The 12,596-nt window shown below is 39.1% G+C and overlaps 1 long non-coding RNA gene across 1 annotated transcript in view; it reads left to right on the top strand.

Moving 5' to 3' along the window:
• Positions 1 to 12,596, top strand: part of LOC138307266 (uncharacterized) — a 68,799-nt gene that overhangs the window by 20,697 nt on the left and 35,506 nt on the right. The gene's annotated exons all lie outside the window — the stretch shown is intronic.

Raw genomic sequence — 12,596 nt, 5'->3', positions numbered from 1 at the left:
TGTGTTAAGTGTGTATAGGGGCTGAAGGTGTAATGGAGGACGTGAGTATATGTTAAGTGTGTATAGGGGCTGAAGGTGTAATGGAGGACGTGAGTATATGTTAAGTGTGTATAGGGGCTGAAGGTGTAATGGAGGACGTGAGTATATGTTAAGTGTGTATAGGGGCTGAAGGTGTAATGGAGGACGTGACTATGTGTTAAGTGTGTATAGGGGCTGAAGGTGTAATGGAGGACGTGACTATGTGTTAAGTGTGTATAGGGGCTGAAGGTGTAATGGAGGACGTGAGTATGTGTTAAGTGTGTATAGGGGCTGAAGGTGTAATGGAGGACGTGAGTATATGTTAAGTGTGTATAGGGGCTGAAGGTGTAATGGAGGAGTGAGTATTGTTAAGTGTGTATAGGGGCTGAAGGTGTAATGGAGGACGTGACTATGTGTTAAGTGTGTATAGGGGCTGAAGGTGTAATGGAGGACGTGAGTATATGTGTTAAGTGTGTATAGGGGCTGAAGGTGTAATGGAGGACGTGAGTATATGTTAAGTGTGTATAGGGGCTGAAGGTGTAATGGAGGACGTGAGTATGTGTTAAGTGTGTATAGGGGCTGAAGGTGTAATGGAGAGGACGTGAGTATATGTTTAAGTGTGTATAGGGGCTGAAGGTGTAATGGAGGACGTGAGTATATGTTAAGTGTGTATAGGGGCTGAAGGTGTAATGGAGGACGTGAGTATGTGTTAAGTGTGTATAGGGGCTGAAGGTGTAATGGAGGACGTGAGTATGTTTAAGTGTGTATAGGGGCTGAAGGTGTAATGGAGGACGTGAGTATATGTTAAGTGTGTATAGGGGCTGAAGGTGTAATGGAGGATGTGACTATGTGTTAAGTGTGTATAGGGGCTGAAGGTGTAATGGAGGACGTGAGTATATGTTAAGTGTGTATAGGGGCTGAAGGTGTAATGGAGGACGTGACTATGTGTTAAGTGTGTATAGGGGCTGAAGGTGTAATGGAGGACGTGAGTATATGTTAAGTGTGTATAGGGGCTGAAGGTGTAATGGAGGACGTGAGTATATGTTAAGTGTGTATAGGGGCTGGAGGTGTAATGGAGGATGTGACTATGTGTTAAGTGTGTATAGGGGCTGAAGGTGTAATGGAGGATGTGAGTATATGTTAAGTGTGTATAGGGGCTGAAGGTGTAATGGAGGACGTGAGTATGTGTTAAGTGTGTATAGGGGCTGAAGGTGTAATGGAGGACGTGACTATGTGTTAAGTGTGTATAGGGGCTGAAGGTGTAATGGAGGACGTGAGTATATGTTAAGTGTGTATAGGGGCTGAAGGTGTAATGGAGGACGTGAGTATATGTTAAGTGTGTATAGGGGCTGAAGGTGTAATGGAGGACGTGAGTATATGTTAAGTGTGTATAGGGGCTGAAGGTGTAATGGAGGACGTGACTATGTGTTAAGTGTGTATAGGGGCTGAAGGTGTAATGGAGGACGTGAGTATATGTTAAGTGTGTATAGGGGCTGAAGGTGTAATGGAGGACGTGAGTATATGTTAAGTGTGTATAGGGGCTGAAGGTGTAATGGAGGACGTGAGTATATGTTAAGTGTGTATAGGGGCTGAAAGGGGTGTAATAAGGTGGAAGGACGTGAGTATATGTTAAGTGTGTATAGGGGCTGAAGGTGTAATGGAGGACGTGAGTATATGTTAAGTGTGTATAGGGGCTGAAGGTGTAAAGGAGGACGTGAGTATGTGTTAAGTGTGTATAGGGGCTGAAGGTGTAATGGAGGACGTGAGTATATGTTAAGTGTGTATAGGGGCTGAAGGTGTAAAGGAGGACGTGAGTATGTGTTAAGTGTGTATAGGGGCTGAAGGTGTAATGGAGGACGTGAGTATATGTTTAAGTGTGTATAGGGGCTGAAGGTGTAATGGAGGACGTGAGTAATATGTTAAGTGTGTATAGGGGCTGAAGGTGTAATGGAGGACGTGAGTATATGTTAAGTGTGTATAGGGGCTGAAGGTGTAATGGAGGACGTGACTATATGTTAAGTGTGTATAGGGGCTGAAGGTGTAATGGAGGACGTGAGTATGTGTTAAGTGTGTATAGGGGCTGAAGGTGTAAGGACGTGGAGGTGTATAGGGGCTGAAGGTGTAATGTGATATGTGTTAAGTGTGTATAGGGGCTGAAGGTGTAATGGAGGACGTGACTATGTGTTAAGTGTGTATAGGGGCTGAAGGTGTAATGGAGGACGTGAGTATATGTTAAGTGTGTATAGGGGCTGAAGGTGTAATGGAGGACGTGAGTATATGTTAAGTGTGTATAGGGGCTGAAGGTGTAAATGGAGGACGTGAGTATGTGTTAAGTGTGTATAGGGGCTGAAGGTGTAATGGAGGACGTGAGTATGTGTTAAGTGTGTATAGGGGCTGAAGGTGTAATGGAGGACGTGAGTATGTGTTAAGTGTGTATAGGGGCTGGAGGTGTAATGGAGGACGTGAGTATATGTTAAGTGTGTATAGGGGCTGAAGGTGTAATGGAGGACGTGAGTATATGTTAAGTGTGTTTATAGGGGCTGGAGGTGTAATGGAGGACGTGAGTATGTGTTAAGTGTGTATAGGGGCTGAAGGTGTAATGGAGGACGTGTGTATTATGTGTTAAGTGTGTATAGGGGCTGAAGGTGTAATGGAGGACGTGAGTATTGTGTTAAGTGTGTATAGGGGCTGAAGGTGTAATGGAGGACGTGAGTATGTGTTAAGTGTGTATAGGGGCTGAAGGTGTAATGGAGGACGTGACTATGTGTTAAGTGTGTATAGGGGCTGGAGGTGTAATGGAGGACGTGAGTATGTGTTAAGTGTGTATAGGGGCTGAAGGTGTAATGGAGGACGTGACTATATGTTAAGTGTGTATAGGGGCTGAAGGTGTAATGGAGGACGTGACTATGTGTTTAAGTGTGTATAGGGGCTGAAGGTGTAATGGAGGACGTGAGTTATGTGTTAAGTGTGTATAGGGGTGAATGGTGTAATGGAGGACGTGAGTATGTGTTAAGTGTGTATAGGGGCTGAAGGTGTAATGGAGGACGTGACTATGTGTTAAGTGTGTATAGGGGCTGAAGGTGTAATGGAGGACGCGAGTATATGTTAAGTGTGTATAGGGGCTGAAGGTGTAATGGAGGACGTGAGTATGTGTTAAGTGTGTATAGGGGCTGAGGTGTAATGGAGGACGTGAGTATGTGTTAAGTGTGTATAGGGGCTGAAGGTGTATAATGGAGGACGTGAGTATATGTTAAGTGTGTATAGGGGCTGAAGGTGTAATGGAGGACGTGAGTATGTGTTAAGTGTGTATAGGGGCTGAAGGTGTAATGGAGGACGTGACTATGTGTTAAGTGTGTATAGGGGCTGAAGGTGTAATTGGAGGACGTGAGTATATGTTAAGTGTGTATAGGGGCTGAAGGTGTAATGGAGGACGTGAGTATATGTGTAAGTGTGTATAGGGGCTGAAGGTGTAATGGAGGACAGTGAGTATATGTTAAGTGTGTATAGGGGCTGAAGGTGTAATGGAGGACGTGACTATTGTGTTAAGTGTGTATAGGGGCTGAAGGTGTAATGGAGGACGTGAGTATGTGTTAAGTGTGTATAGGGGCTGAAGGTGTAATGGAGGACGTGAGTATATGTTAAGTGTGTATAGGGGCTGAAGGTGTAATGGAGGACGTGACTATGTGTTAAGTGTGTATAGGGGCTGAAGGTGTAATGGAGGACGCGAGTATATGTTAAGTGTGTATAGGGGCTGAAGGTGTAAAGGAGGACGTGAGTATATGTTAAGTGTGTATAGGGGCTGGAGGTGTAAAGGAGGACGTGACTATGTGTTAAGTGTGTATAGGGGCTGAAGGTGTGTAATGGAGGACGTGAGTATATGTTTAAGTGTGTATAGGGGTGAAGGTGTAATGGAGGACGTGTGACTATGTTAAGTGTGTATAGGGGCTGGAGGTGTAAAGGAGGATGTGACTATGGTTAAGTGTGTATAGGGGTGAAGGTGTAATACGAGGATGTGACTATGTGTTAAGTGTGTATAGGGGCTGAAGGTGTAATGGAGGACGTGAGTATATGTTAAGTGTGTATAGGGGCTGAAGGTGTAAATGGAGGACGTGAGTATATGTTAGTGTGTATAGGGGCTGAAGGTGTAATGGAGGACGTGAGTATATGTTAAGTGTGTGATAGGGGCTGAAGGTGTAATGGAGGACGTGAATATGTGTTAAGTGTGTATAGGGGCCTGAAGGTGATAATGGAGGACGTGAGTATATGTTATAGTGTGTATAGGGGCTGAAGGTGTATGGAGGACGTGAGTATTATGTTAAGTGTGTATAGGGGCTGAAGGTGTAATGGAGGACGTGAGTATATGTTAAGTGTGTATAGGGGCTGAGGCTGAGTTAATATGGTGTGGAGTATAGGGGCTGGAGGACGTGAGTTATGAGTTGGTAAGTGTGTATAGGGGCTGAAGGTGTAATGGAGAGTAGTGAGTATGTATTAAGTGTGTATAGGGGATGAAGGTGTAAAGGAGGACGTCGAGTATGTGTTAAGTGTGTATAGGGGACTGAAGGTGTAATGGAGGACGTGACTATGTGTTAAGTGTGTATAGGGGCTGAAGGTGTAATGGAGGACGTGAGTAATATGTTAAGTGTTGTAATAGGGGCTGATAGGTGTAATGGAGGTCGTGAGGTATGTGTTAAGTGGTGTAGAGGGGCTGGAGGTGTAATGGAGGACGTGACTATGTGTTAAGTGTGTATAGGGGCTGAAGGTGTAATGGAGGACGTGACTATATGTTAAGTGTGTATAGGGGCTGTTGGTGTATATGGAGGACATGTGAGTATATGTGTTAAGTGTGTAGCTTATAGCGGCTGAAGGTGTAAAGGAGGACGTTGAGTATTATGTTAAGTGTGTATTGGGGCACTGATGGTGTAATGGAGACGCGAGTATAATGTATACGTGTGTATAGGGGCTGAAGGTGTAATGGTAGGACGTGAGTTTTGTTAAGTGTGTATAGGGGTGAAGGTATAATGGAGGAGGTGATTATATGTGTTAAGTGTGTATAGGGGCTGAAGGTGTAATGAGGTCGTGGGATGTGTTAAGTGTGTGTATAGGGCTGAAGGTGTAATGGAGGACGTGAGTATGTGTTAAGTGTGTTTAGGGGTGAAGGTGATATTGGTGGACGTGGTATATGTTAAGTGTGTATAGGGGTGATGGTGTAATGGAGGAAGTGAGTATATGTTTAAGTGTGTATAGGGGCTGAAGGTTGTAATGGAGGATGTGTATTTGATAGTTTATAAGTGTGTATAGGGGCTGAAGGGTATAATGGTGGTTGGGTGACTATGTTGTTTTATGGGTGTTGTTATTGGGGCTGAAGGTGTAAATGGTGGACACTGAGTATTATTGATAAGTGTGTATAGGGGCTGACTGTATAATGGAGGACCGTGACTATGTGTTTAAGTGTGTCTAGGGCCCCTGATAGTGTATAATGGAGGAACGTGACTTATGTGTTAAGTGTGTATAGGGCTGAAGTGTTATGCAGGACGTGATGTGTAATGGAAAACTTTACTCATCATTCCATTACACCTTCAGTCCTATACCTCACTTAACTTATACTCACGTGATCCTATTAACCTTCAGTTGTTTATGTTAGGTGTGTATAGGTGGCTGAAGGTGTAATGGAGGGACGTGAGTTTATGTGTTAAGTGTTGTATAGGGGCTGGGAAGGTGTACTGGAGGACCATGACATATGTTATGTGTGTTATTATTAAGGGCTGAAGGTGTACTGGGAGGTTATGAATATATGTTTAGTGTGTATTGGGGCTGAGGTGTAATGGTGGTCGTGAGAATAATGTTAGTGTGTATTGGGGGACTGAAGGCTTTTGTACTGGAGGACGTGAGTATATGTGTTAAGTGTGTATAAGGACTGAAGGTGGTAAAGGAGGACGGGAGTATGTGGTTTAAGTGTGTACTAGGTGCTGAAAGGTGTAGATGGAGGACGTGACTATGGTTTAAGTGTGTCTAGGGGCGATGACGGTGTAATCGAGGATGTGACTATTTGTTAAGTGTGTAGAGGGGCTGATGGGTGTAATGGATGATGTAAATGTGTGTTAAGTGTGTATAGGGGCCTGATGGTGTTATGGCAGGCGTTAAGTATGTGTTATGTGTGTATAGGGGCTGGAGGTGTAATGGAGGATGATTATGACTATATGTTAAGCTGGTGTTATAAGGGGCTCTGAAGGTGTAATGGAGGATGTGGACTAATGTGTTTAGGAGTGTATAGGGGGCTGAAGGTGTAATGGGAGGATGTGACTATGTGTTAAGTGTGTATAGGGGGCTAAAGGGTGTAATGGTGGATGTGAGTATGTGTTAAGTGTGGTAATAGGGGCTTGAAAGGTGTAATGGAGGTCGGTGTGTTTGTGTTAAGTGTGTATAGGGGCTGAAGGTGTAATGGTGGAAGTGAGTATATGTTAAGTGTGTATAGGGGCTGAAGGTGTAATGGAGGACGTGGAGTAGATGTTATAGTGAGGTTAAGGGGCTGAAGGTTGTTAATGGAGGACGTGAGGTATGTGTTAAGTGTGTTTAGGGGATGAAGGTGTACATTGGGGGAGGACGTGCAGTATATGTTAAGTTGTGTATAGGGGCTTAGGTTAATGGAGACGTGGTATGTGTTAAGTGTGTATAGGGGCTGTAGGTGTTATGACGTGTAGTATATGTTAGTGTGTATAGGGGCTGAGGTGTAAGGAGGATGTGACTATGTGTTAGTGTGTTTATGGGTGAAGGTGTATATGTTACCACTCTTCCTGATGTAATATGTATATAAAGTGTGTATAGGGGCATTGGAGGACGTGAGTATATATATACCTGTTAAGTGTGTATACCATTCTGAAGGTTCTGGTAAACCTATGTGTTAACACTTAATGGAGGACATTGAGTATATGTTAAGTATATAGGGGCTGAAGGTGTAATGGAGGACGTGAGTATATTTAAGGTGTGTATAGGGGCTGAAGGTGTAAATGGAGGACGTGATTATGTTAAGTGTGTATCCTTAATGGAGGACGTGACTATGTGTTAAGTGTGTACCATTGTAATGGAGGACGTTCCCTGTATAGGGGCTGAAGGTGTAATGGAGGATATGACTATATGTTATACAGTGTTAGGGGCTTCCTATATAATGGAGGGTGGAGTATACAATGTTAAGTGTGTATAGGGGTGAAGGTGTATAGGGGCTGAAGGTGTAATCCTTCTTACAGTATTATGTTAAGTGTGTATAGCGGTCGAAGGTTACATTTTTCATCCTTATACCATTCTTCCTATACTACATATAACCTATATAAACTTTTTCATCCTTCCTATAGGACCATTCTTCCTATCTACACATATAGTATGCTAAACCTTCCTATATACCATTTACAACCTAGAGGAATCACTTGTTAATGACCATTCTTCCCCCTACACATATTCACATCTTTAAGGGACTAAGTACACACATAACCTATATACACTTTTCATCCTTATACAATTCTTCCTATCTACACATATAAACTATATACCAACTTTTTAATGTGCTTAAACGACCATTTTCATATCACATATAACCTTATATACACTTTTCATATGGCTTATACCATTCTTCAATATCACACTAAACCTATATAAACACTTTTCATCCTTATACCATTCTTTCCTATCCACATATAACCTATATACACTTTTCATCCTTATACCATTCTTCATATACATATAACCTATATACACTTTTCATCCTATATACCATTCTTCCCATCTACATAAACTATATACTTTTCATACTCTTATACCATTCTTCCAATTCATAGCCACAATATAACCTATATACACTTTTCATCCTTATATATAGTCCCTTCTCCTATATACACATTAAACCATCTATTATGCTGACACTTACATATATAGGGCTGACCATGGACATTCGGGATGTATAACCTCCTATTACACAAACGACTTTTACATTTTATTATTAATACCCTTCTTCCTATCCACTTATAACCTATATACACTTTTCATCCTTATACCCTTCTTCCTATCTACACATAACCTATATACACTTTTCATCCTTATACCCTTCTTCCTATCTACCACATAACCTAATGGTATACACTTTTCATTCTTATAAGGGGACTTCTCCATATCCCCACATATAACCTATATACACTTTTCATCCTTATACCAGTCTTTCATTATACCATATCTACACTCCTCATATTATACCATTCTTCCTTATCTACACATAACCTATATACACTTTTCATCCTTATACCCATTCTTCCTTATCTACACATAACCTATATACACTTTTCATCCTTATTACATACCCGTATCTTCTATCCTATAACCTATATACACTTTTCATCCTTATATACCATTCTTCCGATATCCACACATAAACATTACACTTTATAACCTATATACACTTTTTCATCATCCTTATACCATTCTTCGTTCTTACTATACCATTCTTCCTATCTCCACACAAAACCTATATACACTTTTCATCCTTATACCATTCTTCTATTCACATATAACCTATCCTACACCTTTTTCATCCCGTATATACACCTTTCTTCCTATCACATATACATATATACACTCTTCATCCTTATAATACCATTCTTCCTATCTACACATAACCTATATACACTTTTCATCCTTATACCATTCTTCTATCCTTCATATACAACATAACCTATATACACTTTTATCCTTATACCCTTCTTCCTATCTACACATAACCTATATACACTTTTATCCTTCTGGTTTAGACTATGTTCCTAATTTGATCAGTAATTAAAATAGTGATACCTCTGCAAACTTTGCATTTTATTACTGCTTATCCATACATCAAATTACAGATAACATATATACAAGTATTATCTATAAGTATCATATTTTAATATTAATGAATTAAGTGTATATCTTAATCAGTGCCGTCTATGAACAATACCTTTTAGAAAACAATTAGGGGCGTAATTAAATGCTCGACATATCATTGAGTAATAATACAAAGATTTTTTTTACTACATACAGTTGAGTTCTGGTGATTTTTATGAACGTATTAATCAGTATCAATTTCTAAAAATATCGAAGAAATGTCTGCATCCTCGACTCACTCATGTCACACAAACGCCACCGCCCCATGTATACAGACCGCACACCCCTCCCCGTCATGAAATAACTATCCACCCAGCGTGAACCATGACGACCTTTCTGTTCCTGTCAATTTTATCAGTACCTGGTCATCACGTGTTCAGCCACGCGTAAACTGTAATATGGTGTGTTTTATTTCAGTGACTGCGGACCAAATCGAGTTACCAACAGAATTTAACAACTTTTCATTTCAAAATACAAGTCAACGTATTATGAGATATTTTATATAAAGACTAAATGGTAATATTTCAAAATAAAAAAAAAAGTTTCACGTTCTAATATACGACTTTTCAGGACACGCACGTCTTTGTTTATCTACTACACTAAACCCAGATATATGAACGATTTTAACAGATTAAAAAGAAACTTTCTATCTAGTTACAGTTTTTGGTTTTGGAGTCCTTGACTATTCATTTAGGTACGACGATGTGTTCCGATAAGAATTAGATAAAATAAATAGTATTGTATAATATTAGCACACAGTTGTGTAGTCGTACTTATGGTACATGTTCTTCGACTACTATTTTATGGTGTATGAGGAACTGGGAAGATTCCCACTCGAAGTAAATATCAAACTGAGAATGCTGTGTTTTTGGAATAGACTTATACAAAATGAAAATAAATTAAGTAGCATACTTTATAAACTAATCTCGAAGTTACATTTCGAAGGAATATACACATTTTAATGGATATCTTTCATTAAAAATATTTTTGACGAATCTGGTCAGTCAAATATCTTCCTCAATGAAATACAAATGATTAACAGTTTTTATAAAAGTTTTATGAAACAGCGCCTTCAAGATCAGTTTATACAAAAATGGTTCTCAGGTGTGGAAAACTCCTCAAGAGACAGACTTATCTAATATATAAAAAAGAATTTGGATTTGAAAATTATCTTATAAAATTATCGGAAATGAATAGAGTATACATAACTAAATTCCGTACATCAAATTTAAAAATTCCAATTGAGACTGGAAGATGGCGTAATGTTGAGAAACGTGAAAGAATATGCCATTTATGCAATGAAAATATCGGGGATGAATTTCACTATCTTTTTGTATGTAAACACGAAGAAATAAAAAAAAAATATACGTATTAAATATATCCCACAGTATTATTATAGTAATCCCAGTCTTCCATAAGATGGGTGGCTTATAGGTATTTGTAAATATCCAATTATTGAAGAAGGTGTCTCTCTATTCATTAGAAAAATGATGGTATTTTTGTAGATGTGAATAAAAGCTATGATAGTAAGTACGGTATAAAGTATTGTTAATTTTCAAAATAATTTTCCATATTTTAGTAATTGGTAATGATATATATTGTCCATCCTGCCACGTGCAGTTAAAAATGTAACTTGTATAATCCATGTAACACATTTTAATGTGTCTGGGAGACTATAATGAAATCTTTGAAACTATCTTCTGAGTTGCAGTGACATGGATTAATTACATATTAGAGTACCCGTACACTGGTTAGGCAAGTCTGTGAATCAAAAGCACGACAGGTGGGCTTTCCACGTGTTTTCGTGAGGTATGACCCCGTTGTCTTGGTCACGCTAGAACCCCGCGGCGATTTACATGCCAAGCCACGCAACCGTATTAGTTCTCAGGTAACTTTCTGGGTACGACTTCGCCAATTTTCGTTATGGGTTCGTTGGAATGGCCACGCGTGTGATTTAGAGAGTTGCCGCTGGCGGTTAATCGCCAACCTTTGTCCATGGTCCGTAAACATGAGGTTAAAAGAGAAATTTTAGTGATAGATTGGATTAAATATCCCTCTTGCTAAATAACATTTTTGTGAGAAATCGATTTTTATTTTTTTATATTATATATATATATATACAATTAACCAGGCAATTCACGCTAAAAATATGTATATAACCAGAAATATAGTTCCATAAATGCACACGATACAATAAAACACGTAACGCAATAAGTCGGTTTCATGGATTTTATGAATAGTAAAGAGAATTTGTAAAAAGTGAGTTTGACCAAAAGACATAACGGCCGAGTATAAAATAATATATATCATTACTGGGTTTGCGCTGGTGTTCCATAACTGAGGTCCTCAGATTGAATGGGGTCCTTTAATACATCCTTGATATACAAAGTTCATTTGTTCATTTTTTTTTTTATTTCAAGTTTAATACGATTTTTGATCAATCTAAATGATTCAACCTGCGGGCCGATTATAAACAATCAGGTAAAAAGTGGTTTCAAAAAGTTTTAGTGTTTCATGTACATCGACAAAACACATCAAATTATGATGAGAATAATTAAAACAGATGACATGGGTCGTTTAGCTGTACTTTTTTTTGTAGATCAATCGATACAATCCATAAATATCTTCATAAAATTCCTTCCACGGTAAAAAAAAAATTGTGTGTGAGTCCATATTCGTCATATCTTCTAGGTCCAAAATCTGCTGCATAAAGTCCATGAATACATTATTGTTTTTTGTCAAAACTGCATACTACTTTTAAAACCCACTGCTCCGTTAAATCAACAGTATCGTTTAGTACAGTAGTTGAGTGATGACATGCTGTGAGAACACGTGGACGACATTACATCTTTTGCTTATCCGTACAGTTAAAATTGAAAGAAGTCTACAAATAGTCAATTAAAGAAGTCGTATCACCTGACTGGCTATAATGTTTAAAAATTGTCTGAAAAAAATAACATTATTCTTTATGAAAAATGTCACCGTGCCTCATGGGCTATGTCATGAATATTCACTATTACCCAATCACAAAGGTACCTTGATTGGTATTAATTGACTCCGCCCCTTTCATCACTTCTCATCTGAGAATCTTGAATTGACAATTTTTTTCAATTTCATTTTATTCCGACCCTTCTTCAGTAACAATGCGGCCTTTAATGACCTGGGGGTTTTTTTTTCTGTGGGGGCTTAGTCGTTTAATGTTCAAGTATTTTTTGTTGGATTGTGAGTTTTCCAGACTATCATTAAAGTATTCATTATGGGTTTAGCTTATATGAAAAGAAGTAGACAAAGATGCCTAAAGCTGTTAAGCTAAAGTTAATTCATTACATTATTTCATGCAGGTACAAGGTGTCCTACAGACTTTGCTGAGGTTCCCTCCATACTCATGGAGTACTTTGTCTCTGACCCAAGGGTTTGTATCTCTGCTGTATTTGCATTTTGCAGAGTTATCTGCCCTTGCATTGTATTGATTGTAATGTCATGTGCTTGCGAGCGTAACTTCATACTTTTCAGAGAAAATGGTGTGAATTGCGCTAAAAAATAATGACCTAACAATCGATACCAACCCGCAAGGGAGCTAAATCTGTAATATGCAAAGACGAAATAGTCAAGTGTTCAATATCTCATATAATGTTTATACAAAATGAGAATTAGTTTGCAGCTTTCTAATCATAAATAAA

The sequence above is a fragment of the Argopecten irradians genome, chromosome 14, assembly GCF_041381155.1.
Source record: "Argopecten irradians isolate NY chromosome 14, Ai_NY, whole genome shotgun sequence".
Taxonomy (NCBI): domain Eukaryota; kingdom Metazoa; phylum Mollusca; class Bivalvia; order Pectinida; family Pectinidae; genus Argopecten; species Argopecten irradians.
The sequence above is the reverse complement of the archived record's forward strand: the minus strand, read 5'-3'. Positions and strand labels throughout refer to the sequence as shown.